This window comes from Solanum dulcamara, chromosome 6 (assembly GCF_947179165.1).
Source record: "Solanum dulcamara chromosome 6, daSolDulc1.2, whole genome shotgun sequence".
NCBI classification, from domain to species: Eukaryota; Viridiplantae; Streptophyta; class Magnoliopsida; order Solanales; family Solanaceae; genus Solanum; species Solanum dulcamara.
Window position 1 is genome coordinate 26,827,716 of NC_077242.1, and position 13,429 is coordinate 26,841,144.

Consider the following 13,429-nt stretch of genomic DNA (forward strand, 5'->3'; position numbering starts at 1 on the left):
CGAAGAAGACATAAATTATAAAAAGTCTTTAGAAACTTCAACTCGATATCATCAGGATCCAGTAGGTTTTTCAGCACATATCCTTACTAGTATATCAGACAAAATAATAGTAAAATAAAATAATACAATAATAGCCTTGTTAACAGAATTAAATAACAAAGTAGATAAGTTAATCAAAGAAAAACAATCCGAAACACAAATACCTAATACAGAGATAGACTCATTAATTAGCCAATTAAAAAGAATAGAAATAACTCCACAAAGAGAAAAACAACAACTACTTAAAAAACCAAAGTCATGGACCTTTTCCCACATGAGCCAAGAAAGACAACAGAAGAAAACAACCAAAGAGACAAACAAATAATAAGCTACTCAGATAATAGAATTGGCAATAACCTAATATCTCGGATTCTATCCCGCCGAAGTCACCCTAGTGAAGAACAAAATCAAGAATTAAATGAAATAGTAGATGTAGACAAAGTCTTACATATATTTCAATAAAATCAACTAAAATTATTAAACCCTAAGACATTATATAATGTTAGATGTTTTTCTAGAGATAATCAGTTGTATAGACATTATAGGGAAGAACATGTATCAACCATAGGAGAAATTTTTTCAATCCTGAACTTAGTTAATCCTACCTTTTTAAAAATGATTAAGAAGCCTTCCATAATGTTAATGCATATGGACTAATAGTCATCGGGATAAAAGGACTAACTAGAAAAAATCTAGGTTCTAAAGTATTAATAGTAGTATATGATGATAGATGGTCAGACTTAAAGAAATCCATAATTGGATTAACTGAAGTAGATATGATAAATAATGGAGGAATATTTTATATTAGTCCAGACTTTTTAATAAACTTAAAAGAATTTGGTAAACACATTAAAATATGAGTAAAAACTAAAGGATATGAAGAAATGAATCATGGAAATAACTTGTTAATGTGCGTAGGATTTATAGGAAAAATGACCCTAAGTAGCAACATAAAATTTAAGCTTCAAGTAAATGATGTGGTGGAAGTAATGGATAATAAAGGTATAAAACTAATAAAACCTATTAAAATTAATCTAGAAGAATATGCAGGCTTAGAATGGAACTTAAATAAACTAAGCAAATCAAAAGTATTCGCACCAGAAAATTATCTAATGTATACTAGTTCTAAGGGAGAAACTTCAATAAGATTTACAGATTATAATTATACTAGTCAAAATCCAATAGATGATATAGACACGGAGAGCACAATAGCTACAGAACAAGAAGAGTTTATGAACATAGAAATAATACAAGCAGGTTGTGAAGTAGACAACGCAATTACAATAGCAAAAAAATTATACAAAGAAAATAAATATAGTGTCTTTAAATATAAAGGCTGTAGAAAAGGACAAATGGATATCATGGAAATAATAGAACATTTTAGATTATGCCTAGAAAGAAATGATAACCTAACATACAGAATGGAAGACACAAAATGTGTAGAAAATACTCCTACAAAAATTAACACAGATCTCTTAAACAACTTAGAATCCTTAGATGACATAGAATCTTTAATAAGCTACAAAGAACTAATGAATGAAGCAACAAGTGCACATAGTGCTAGCCCTTTCCAAAGAACCAACCTAGCCACTACTGTTGGGTATAGTACTGGAAATCTACCAAGAAAAGCTTGGTCTATACCAAGCACAGAAATAAAAGAAAATATTAAGCCAGCAGGTAGGAGAATGCCTCTTGAAGAACCCATTAGACTACAGGAAGGAGGTAATAAAGTAAAGATACTTAATATAGCTGCTCATGATCCACAAATATGGAATACACTTATAGATATATGGAAAGGAATAATAGGATCAGACTTCATAAAAACTTATCTTGAAACAGATGCAGAAATAATGTACAAATATTTAGAAACTTTCTTAGGAGAATCAAGTAAAGCAGTATGGAAATCATATAAACACTTATCCCCAAGAATTTCAGCGTCTAATAGACTTAGGACCAAATCCATATAATTTTGCTAATAAAATACATGTGTTGTTAACAGGTAAAGACCCCAATAGTGGACTAGTAGCTTTACAAAGAAATGCTGTTATAAAATTAGAACAATTAAGTATTACAAATTGGATGCATATTAAAGACTTTCTTAAAGACTATTTTTATTATTGTACAATTAGTAGAAATACTTTTGATGAAGAACTAGGTAAAAAACTTTTCCATAAATTACCTGGAGCCTTAGGAAGAGAAATAGAAGAAAGATGGTACAAAAGAGCAGGTGTAGAACAAAATTCTACAACTTAATGGTCGATAGGACAAAAGATACAACATGTAATGGAAATACTACAAGAAAAATATACCAATATAAAAATATAAAAGCAGCTCAAACAAAATGAAATGAATTTCTGTAAATCGATAATTTATACAACTCAAAGCTATGATAAAGAACCACGTAAACAGAAAAAATATAAAAGAGGATATTCGTATAATCAAAATCCATACAAACGTAAAAAAGTATTACGTTAAAATATCCTCAGCTAAAAAACCATACTTGAATAAAGATAGACATGTCAGAAAATATAGAAATGATAGAAACTACTAAAATAAATCAGAATGTTATACATGTGGAAGTATAGAACATTTAGCTAATACATGTTCTAAAAGAAACAATAATAAAACCAGAAACTCTCAATTAGTCGAAGAGCTACAATAAACTTTATTAAATGTAGATGAATATAAGTCAGATACAAAAAGTATATATTCTATAGTAAGTATCAAAGTAGAAGATAAAACTCAATCAGAGTCCTCAGATTCTGAAGAAGATACTCTTATAAATGAAATAGGATTAGAAAGATGGACATTAAATCTAGAAGATTTACAACTAAGCACAATGATGAATATAAGACAAGAATGTAATCATAATTTTGAAAGACATAAAGGAATAGATAGTAATCAATGTACCATATGGAAATGGTATCCCAGTAGAACAAACAGGGGCAAATGTCAAAAATGTTACATGGAGGCCTGTATCACTTGCATAGAAGCTAAATTAGACATAAAAATTAATAAACAACAAGAACATACACCAGTAAAATACTCGGTTATTAATTTACGATTACTAACTTTAGAAACCAGATTAAATAAATTAAAAAAAACTAATTGCCATAGAAAAAGAAAAGCAGAAAACAAAAGAACCTTATACCCAAGGAACTATACATCTAGACAATATAGAAACTGAACTTAAGAATGTTGAAGAAAATAGTACTAGCCTTATATTTAACGAAGACAAACAATTTGGAACGGTGAAAGTACTAGCTAGAATTAAGATTAAAGACATAGAGATAGAAACTCTAGCATTTGTAGATACAGGATGCACAAGTTGTCTTATAAATAAAAATATATTGCCAGCAAAAGTAATAAAAACATTTAAAGAACCATAGTGAGCAAGTAAGAGAAAAAGCTAGAATGGTGATAAATTACAAGAGACTAAATGATAATACTAAAATAGATGCCTATAAATTACCAGACAAAAATGAACTAATAAATAGGATACAAGGTAAAAATTATTTTGTAAGTTTGATTATAAATCTGGATATTGACAAGTAAAAATGCACCCAAAAAGTATTGAATGAACAACTTTCACTTGTCCAGAAGGACATTTTGAATGGTTAGCCATACCTTTTGGGTTAAAAACAACATCGCCCATATTTCAAAGGAAAATGGATGATATGTTCAAAGACTATAAAAACTTTGTATTAGTCTATGTAGACGATATTTTAGTATTTAGTAAAAATATACAAGAACATCTAGGACATTTACAAACTGTTTTTAGGCTATTTGTAAAATATGGGATAATCATTAGTAAAAAAAATGGAGTTATGTAAAACACATATTAATTTCTTAGGAGTAACAATATGAGAAGGTAAAATAAAGTTACAGCCACATATAGCCAAAAAAGTATTAGACATGCCATATAAATTAGATAATACAAAAGATTTACAAAAATTCTTAGGCCTGGTAAACTATGCTCAAAATTTTATTCAAAACTTAGAAAAAATAGCTGGAGCCTTATATGCTAAAACAGGAAGTAAAGGACACAAATATTTCAATGCAGAAGGTATAAAATTGGTACAACAAATAAAAGAAAAGGTTAAAAATATACCAGACTTAAAAAATCCCCCTAGAATCTGACTATCTCGTAGTCCAAACTGAGGGAAGTCAGTTAGGATGGGGAGCGGTTTTAAAAACTAGACCTAGTAAATATAGCAGTAAAACCGAAGAAAGAATATGTGCATACCAGAGTGATAAATATAAAGTAAAGAGAAATATGAGTAGTATAGACGCCGAGGTACTAGCAATAATATATGGATTAAATAACTTTAAATTATACATATTAAACAAAGAAGAAGTGTTAGCTAGAACAAACTGTGAAGCCATAATAAAATTTCAACAAACAATAAATAGTAAAGCTAGTAGCAAAAGACGATGGTTAAACTTTATGGATGTTATATCTTATATAATAATATAGTCTTTGAATATGTAAAAGGAAAAGATAATGAATTAGCTGATCAGTTGAGAAGATTACAGCTTAAAACTAATTAGATTACCTATGTTTCAGCATGAGACCAACTGACCAACAGCCAGCAGACAAGGGCAAGGGTGTAGCCCAATCAGACTCATATGCTTAGACATTGTTAGGTAAGGCTAATTTTAGACCCCAAGGTACACTTGAGATGATGGAAAAGATTTAATTTGATAAATTCAACTTAATTTCTTATCCTCAATATAACTTATCTTTTAGAATATTGCCAGATTGTAATATAGATAAAATATAGAAATATTTAGTAGACAATTTATGGATAGCATATAATAAACAAGACACTAAATATTTTATTGCAACAAATAATGCTTTATGTCAATATTTCTCAGACAAAAATAGAGATAATAAATTTAAATATTACGTTGTTATACATGGTAAAATAAATGATGTTTTTCAGACCTAGATTGAAGTCATAAACTCAATAAATAGGGTAAAAAAATCCTTTTTTCAAAGGTTTTAATAATTTCACTGAAGCCTTAGACTATGCCAGAGAAATTCTTGGTCCAAATTATTACATTTCACCAGCCCTTAGACAAAGACAAAGCCAAACACCTCAATACAACATTCAAAAAGACATAGACAAAATTATTTTTTGTGATCATTGCTCTACCATGATCAAAGCCTTCAAAAGACTAAATACCAAAAATGAGGCTCTCGTTCAAGAAAACATGAGACTTCTAAAGCAGCTTGAAACTTTTCAAGGTAAGTTTGTTCCCACAACAAATAATACAAGTACTCAGACTGAAGACATGAGTTCTCCATCTCAATCAAAAATGGATGAGAAGGGTGTGCATTCCCTTCTGAATGCTAAGAAATCTACTGTATCAGATCAAGGTACAACTAGTCCGGTTCAAATGGTAGCTGGTAAAGACATATCAAACCCGTTAATGGCTGTCACTTTGCCAAAAAGTGAAGACGAGGGATCTTCTTCCTCATGAAAAAGATTATCTAAAACTTTCCACAAAGACAATTCTAAGAAGAATTGGCTATAAAAAAGAAAAAAAAAATTAAAGCCATAATTAAGCAGATTTTAGAGCAGTTTTTCAAGATCACAGACAAGATAAACATGTCATTAGCAAAGATGGTCCAAATCAAGAAAATAAAGGAATAAATTCAGACGACGATACCAACACCAGTCCAATAAGAACACCAAGTTCAGATGAAGACTGTGGAAATAATAATTATCAAGATGCCCAAGATCCATAAAAAGATGATAACTCGGGAATAAGTTTTTACTCCATTGCCTTGCATAATTTAGATACATAGTTCAATACAAAGGCAATAAAGACAAGAAGATAGATATCTGTACCAAAAAAGAGATCATGAAAAAGATGTTTGTGGTTATTGTACAAAAGTGAGAAGGAGAGTCATGTGGGTATGCCCACTAAGATCTTGTAAAGAGTGTTGTCACTTTATCACTATCCTCCAAGGGAAAAACTGTTGATAAGCACGCATCTGTCCATGTCTATCAGTAAAGATTATAGTTAATAATGCATGTGGCGATGGAGCCCAATGAGCACCCGACGTGCATTATTAAAGAAAATCTTATCAGTTTATCGGTCATCAATAATCGAGCCACGTATCGTGCCTTAAACCTTTCATTTGCTTATCCTTGAGTCTATATAAGAAAGAGTGGTGTGCATTAGGAAGATAGAGTTAAGAGAGAAGCCTTAAGCGAAAAATCTCCAACATATTCCTCTTTCCTTCTTGTTTAAAAATATACCTTTCATCCTTGGCTTGTAAAAAAGTGTGAAATAATAAAGTGTGTTGTGTGAAGTTTTTTCAGTCTATTTGCAAAGTTCTTCGGGGTTGCCGAAGGGAAACCTCTCTCTGTTAAATCATCTAAGTATAATATAGTTTATACTCAATTTTCCCCAAAATATATGATATTACTTTGATTTACTGCTTATGTGTGTAAATTATTATACAGTTTTTATTTATTTACTCTTAGTACATAGTTAGCCTCTTAATGTCTTAATAATAACTATGGATTAACCTATAAATTAATAGAATTATTGGCCTTAAAAGTCCGATTAAATGAATAAAGAACTAAGTTATTGCCTTATGTATATCCTGAGTGTGGTTAAAAATGAAATTATTAAGAGCCTTAGTTAAAAGGAAGATATGAACAGAATAAGATAAAAAAATGAGAAAAATAGGGTGTAAAAAAGTAAATATCCATCATCACCCCACTCCCACTACATCCCAATAGTCCTTAATTACCGCCTCCACCCCACACTCATCCCCATAGTGTATGTCTTGTGTGATGTATAAAAGATTTTAAAATAATATTTTTTTACTTATTAACAAACATCAAAGTTGAAAATATTGCTATATGTTCTCATTTGAATACGCTTGGACATTAAAAAAGAAAAGAGAAGTAAGAAGGAATAAATGGATGGGGGTGAGGTGGGGCATTTAATTAAGTTGGAGAAACTAGAAAGCAACAAGCAGCATTATATGCCTCCAAAATTCAAAAAGAAGAAAGACAAAACCGCACGTGCACCACTTGCCTTGCCTCTATTGTACTATTACTATAACTCTCCCCACGTGCGCTCTTCTACTCTTTACACTATATTTATGTTCGTTTTCCTGCTTCTCTCATGAGTAGGGAAAAAAATACTTTTTCACAATCCAAATTCCCAGAGAGAGACAAAAAAAAGAGGAGTTTTATCCCCAAAATAGCACTCTTTGATCTCATTTTATATGATATAATTTAACTTAGCGAAGTTTAATAAAAATATAAATATTTTTAAAATTTATGATAAAAATAAATAATAAATATTTGAGTGAGTATAAATTATTTCATTAAAAATAAAATAATAATTTAAAATTAAATCGTAACTAATATAAAAAATAAAAATATCTTATTTTATATGATATATTTTAACTTAGCATGAAGTTTAATAAAAAAATAATTTTTAAAAAATTTTATGATCTTAAATAAGTAATAAATAATTGAGTGACTATAAATTATTTCGTTAAAGGTAAAATGAATATTTTAAAATTAAAGAATAATTAATATACAAATATATTATTATTAAGTAAGCGCATTTCGTTATACATTGACATCTTAAGTCTTATTTGTTTGTATTTAATAGAGATCTGAGAGATAGAGGTTAACATCAGTTGTCCATGCTAAATGATCTGCCAATGAGAGATTTAGGTTGTGGGATGAGCTTATCCTATTAATCATAACTATTGTATGCCTTGGATGGTAGGTGGTGATTTTAATGTTATAATGGGCCAGGAGGAGAAGTTGGAGGAGGGGGGGGGGGGAGGAGCTACTAGTCTATCCTCAAGAGGTTGAGGATTTTGCTTTTTGTATCAACTCCTCTGAATTGTATGATATTAATTTCTCGGGAAGCCTTTTTACATGGTGGAATGGCTCTCAGGTAATAGCTAAGCCTTTCAAATTCTTGAAGTTCTAGGTGAGAGGAGATAACTTTAAAGAAGTGGTTAAGCATAATTGGTAGAAGATTCTAGAGATGATATATTTGTTCAATTAAAAATCAAGTAGAAGAAGACTAAGATTGCCCTTGCTAAGTGAAGCAACAATCAGTTTGGTGATATTTTTAAGCAATTGGTAATTAGGGAGGAGGTTATTGAAGATCTGTTTGAGGAATTCCCCACTGCGAAGAAATATATCAGTACTTCAAAAGGCTTTGTAGAACTCAAACTTTATCTTCACTATGAAGAAGAGTTTTGGAGTCAAAAAGCTAGTGTCCTGTGGTTTGAAGAAGGGGATAGGAATACAAAGTTTTTTCACTTCCTAGTTAAAGGAAGAAGAAAGAGGCTTGCTCTAAAGAGAATTATGAAAAAAGATAGCTCCTGGACAGAAGAGAATCACAATATAGCTGATGAGGCAGTGAGTTTTTTCAAGAATCAATTTACTGGAGTAGTTATCCCTAAGGATTTATCCCTATTGTAGCACATTAATCCTCAAATTTCTGAAGATGAAAATTTTGTCTTGAATGCCTTACCAAGTGAGGAAGAAATCAGAAGGGTCACTTTAGAGCTCAATCTTGGTAGTTCTTATGGTTCTGATGGATTCACTGGTTATTTTTACCAATCATGTTCGAATATTGTAGGTCCAGACATCATCAAAGTGGTGCGTGCCTTTTTTCAGGGTTCTACTCTTCCTAAAGCTATTACTCATACTAATTTGGTTCTTCTACCAAAAAAAGACATAGTTCAAACATTTAAGACCAATTAGTCTGAGTTATTTCATTAATAAAATTACTCCTACACTTATTCATGATAGATTAAAAGACTTGCTTCCCAGATTAATATCCCCTATGTCATGATTTAAAATGGACCATGAGTGGCACCTTGACTTAACCTTCTAGGTGGGCGAATCAATAATACAAATACCAACTTATATTTGTTGTTCAACTTATGAAATACAATAATAATACGGAAGCTCAAACTTATGAAAGTAGGAAATAACAAAAGCCACTTAAGTGTATTACATAACGTTCCCCAAAATCTGAAAGTCATCACATCAAGGACATCTAATTCTAAAATACTAAATCTGGAAATATCAAACATCAAAATAAATAGATAACATAGTGTGTTCAAAAACTAAAGACATCATGCCATGACCGAGAGAATCCAACACGGGCTAGAAGGAACAGGTCACCCTGAAAACTGATGTGCTGGACACTGGCTGGAGCTGAGGTTGAGTCGAAGTCACTGGTACACTCGCTGCACTCCATAAAAGAAAAAGAAGAAAAATACAAGTAGGGGTCAATACATGCAATATTTACTGAGTAGGTATCATCGGCCGATTCGAAATAGAAATAAATATGCATAAAGTATTAGCAAGAAATCAACCATAAACAAGATCAAATGATAATACAATGAAACAATTACGTAATAAGTCAACAGTATCCAGAGTATATATGAGAACTCAGGCCTCCACACCACAGTCTTTTGGAAAATGAGTTATTTGAGATTGGGTGGTATGAAATCATTTAATTTATTTTTGCTTAATATTACCGTTCCAAAATATGACACCCTATCCAATAATATCGTGTCGGCTAAGTTACACTCGATCTAAATATATTGTGCCATCTCGTGGCACCCGATCTAAATATATTTAATTCATTATTATTTATCATCACTTTCCATTTTATTAATAATATTTTATCAAGCCTTCTTTTTCAAGACATCACTTTTGATAGAGCAAGTTGAAGGTTATGAATTTTACGGTTTTGGAATTGCAGACCAATCAGAATAACATATCAATCATCCAAACCACAACAATCAAATGCATAGAAAACTTCACAATGTTACTCAACGACTATCAATCACTATTAATTGTCTCTCTATTATATAGAATAAACCATAACCTACCTCAACCGAGCTAATTCACCAATGCTTTTCCTTTCCTCAATGCCTTAGAATACTTTCAATCTATCAAGTATACATAATTCATAAATAACGAGTTCGTAGACACCTATATTGATATACTTGTAGCCTAGATTCTAGAAATAATAGAACACAAATTTATAATCACGTTCCTAATCTTAATGCCAATTTATTTGTCAAGTCTCATATTTCTTAAATTCAAGCCTAGGATCAAGTCTCAATTTCTCCAAATAACATAAATCTAATGGTATTTATATAATGTAATACGCCTAATATTTAATTATCTATCTTAATATACCAAAGCTTAAATTATAATGTGATAACTATAAGAAAAATTTCAAATCAAACCCAAGTTACGAAAATTAACATCTAAACCACAGAATAAAAATAAATTAATAAAATCTGACATTAACAATGTACACGAGAATACAAATAAATGCAGCAACTATGCTTCACATTACAATATCCCTAATATATAACTTTTAATCATTACTCATGATTTCTCATCGTTACGAATCATTGGCGCCTCTACTTATTTGGCCAATAGCCACCAATATATATATATAAAGGAAGTTACGCTGCATGCAAATTGAATGTGCAGATTTAAGTTGCACTTTCTTTCTCTTCTCATCTACTATAAAATACTAATAATTTGAGCTTATTCATATTCATCCATATAACAATTGAGTGAGGTTACCTGATCGTTCTTCTCTATCGCCGCACGTCCATTCTTTCTTAAACCCTTCTCTTCTCTTTTCTTTTCTAATTAAAATAATTATGTACTACAAATAATAAATTTCACTTTTTCATTTTAATAAATATGGGATAAGTGGTATAGGATATTAAATAAATTATAAATTTAGGCCACCAACTAAATAAATTATCTAAAGTTACCCCTCAACTAAATAGCCGTAGTTATCGAATAGTCTAAAATAGCCATTAAAAATTTACGGGGATGAGTCTTTTACGAAATAAAAAGCTCTAGTACCCAAAATGACCTAATGGATCCTACAACAGATACTAATTTACCCATCATTCACCCTCGAATGGTCAAAAGAAGAGCAAGGATAGAAAATGTTACCTGACTCGATGAACATATGTGGAAATCTTCCACGTATATCCATCTCAGTCTCCCAAGTAGACTCCTCAATCGGACGATTCTTCCATTGGACCTTCACAGCTATAATTTTTCTTGACCTCAATTTACGAACCTCCCTATCTATAATAATTACAGACACCTCCTCATAGGATAAATTCTCTTCAAGTAAGACCGAATCCCAGCAAATAATATAGTTTCCATTACCATGATATTTCTTTAGCATTGACATATGAAATACTAGGTGCACTCCAGAAGAACCTGGAGGTAAAGCCAATTCATAGGCCACCTCTCCAACACGCTTAAGAACTTCAAATGGCCCAATATACCTCAGACTGAGCTTACCTCACTTACCAAATCTCACCACACCCTTCATGGGTGAAACCTTCAACAACACTTGCTCTCCCTCCATAAACTCTATGTTCCCGACCTTTTAGTCTGGATACTCCTTCTGCCTACTCTGAGCTGCTAGAAGCTTGTCCTGAATAAATTTTACCTTCTCTAACGACTCCATCAAAAGATTAGTACCCTAAGATCTCACCTCAAATACATCAAATCAACCAATGGGGGACCTACATCTCCTTCCATACACTACCTCAAATGGAGCTATATCAATACTCGAGTGATAGCTATTATTATATGAAAACTCTTCTAAGGGTAAGAACAGATCCCAATGACCACTAAAATCTATCATACATGCACGAAAAATATCCTCTAAAACATTAATTTTCCTCTCAGACTACCCGTTGGTCTAAGGGTGAAATGAGGTACTAAGATCCAATCTAGTACCTAACTTATCTTGCAAGATCCTCCAAAAGTTAGAAGTAAATTGCATACTTCTATCTGATATGATAGAAATCGGAACTCCATGTAATTGAGCAATCTTGCAGATATAGAGTTTGGATAAATTCTTTGCATTATAAGTCAACTTAACTAGAATGAAGTGAGCAGACTTAGTTAACTTATCGACAATCATCTATATTGAATCAAACTTACCCAATATCTTTGGAAGACCAACCACAAAATCCATTGCACTCCTTTCCAACTTTCATTCAGGAATGATCTGAAGTGTCCTTCCAGGCCTCTATGCTCATATTTTACCTATTGACAATTCAGACACTGGGCAACATAATCAATAATGTCACGCTTTATTCTACTCCACTAATAATGCTATCTCAGATCAAGATACATCTTGGTTGCACAAAGGTGTATAGAGTACCTCAAACTATGAGCCTCTGTAAGAATAGTCTAAATTAAATTATCAACATGGGGCATACATACCCACCCCTTAATCCTTAGGACACCTTCCTTATCAATCACAACCTCTTTGGCCTCTCCCTGCAAGATCATATCACAAATCCAACTTAGCTTCTCATCATCAAACTGCTATCCTTTAATCTCGTCAAGAAAAGATCTTGCCTCCATACTGGCCAAAAATCCTCCTTTCTCAGTTACTTCCTGCCTCATAAAGTCATTAGCCAAAGTTTAAACCTCTTTAGCGAATAGGTTTCTAAAAACCTGCAAATAAGTTAAATTTTCCATGCTCTCTGCTTTTCTGCTCAAGGCATCAACCACCTCATTAAATTTTTCCGAATGATAAAGAATAGTAATATCATAGTTTTTCAGCAATTCTATCCATCTTCTCTACCTTAAATTCAAGTCTCTCAAAATAAACACATGTTGTAAACTACGATGATCTGTATACACTTCACACTTGACCCCATATACATAATGCCTCCACTGCTTCAATGCAAATACAACCGTATCCAACTCCAAATCATGAGTGGGATAGTTACATTCATACACCTTCAATTATATTGAAGCATAGGTAATTACATTTCTCTCCTGCATTAGCACTACACCTAAACTAGAATAAGATGCATCACAATAAAAAATAAAATTCTTACCTTCTACAGGCAACACATGAATCTATGCAGTCGTTAATAAGGCTTGAGTTTCAGAAAACTCTTTTCACACTCCTCAAACCATATAAATGGAACATTTTGCTCGGTCAACTGGGAAGCAATATAAGCAAATCCCTAAATGAACCAATGGTAGTAGCTAGCCAAACCAACAAAGCTCCTTACTTCTGAGATATTAATGGGCCTTGCCTAACTCTTCACTGATTCAATCTTTTGGGGATCCACCATCATTCCATCCTTAGAAATCATGTGCCCCAAGAAGGACATTGAATCGAGGCGGAACTCACATTTGGAGAATTTGGCATAAAGTCTCTTCTCCCTTAATAGTCTCAAAACAATTCTCAGATGCTCCTCAAGTTCTTTTTTGCCGTTTGGGTACATCAATATATCATCAATAAATACAATAATAAAGAGATCTAGATATGACATAAAGATTCTGTTTATTAGGCT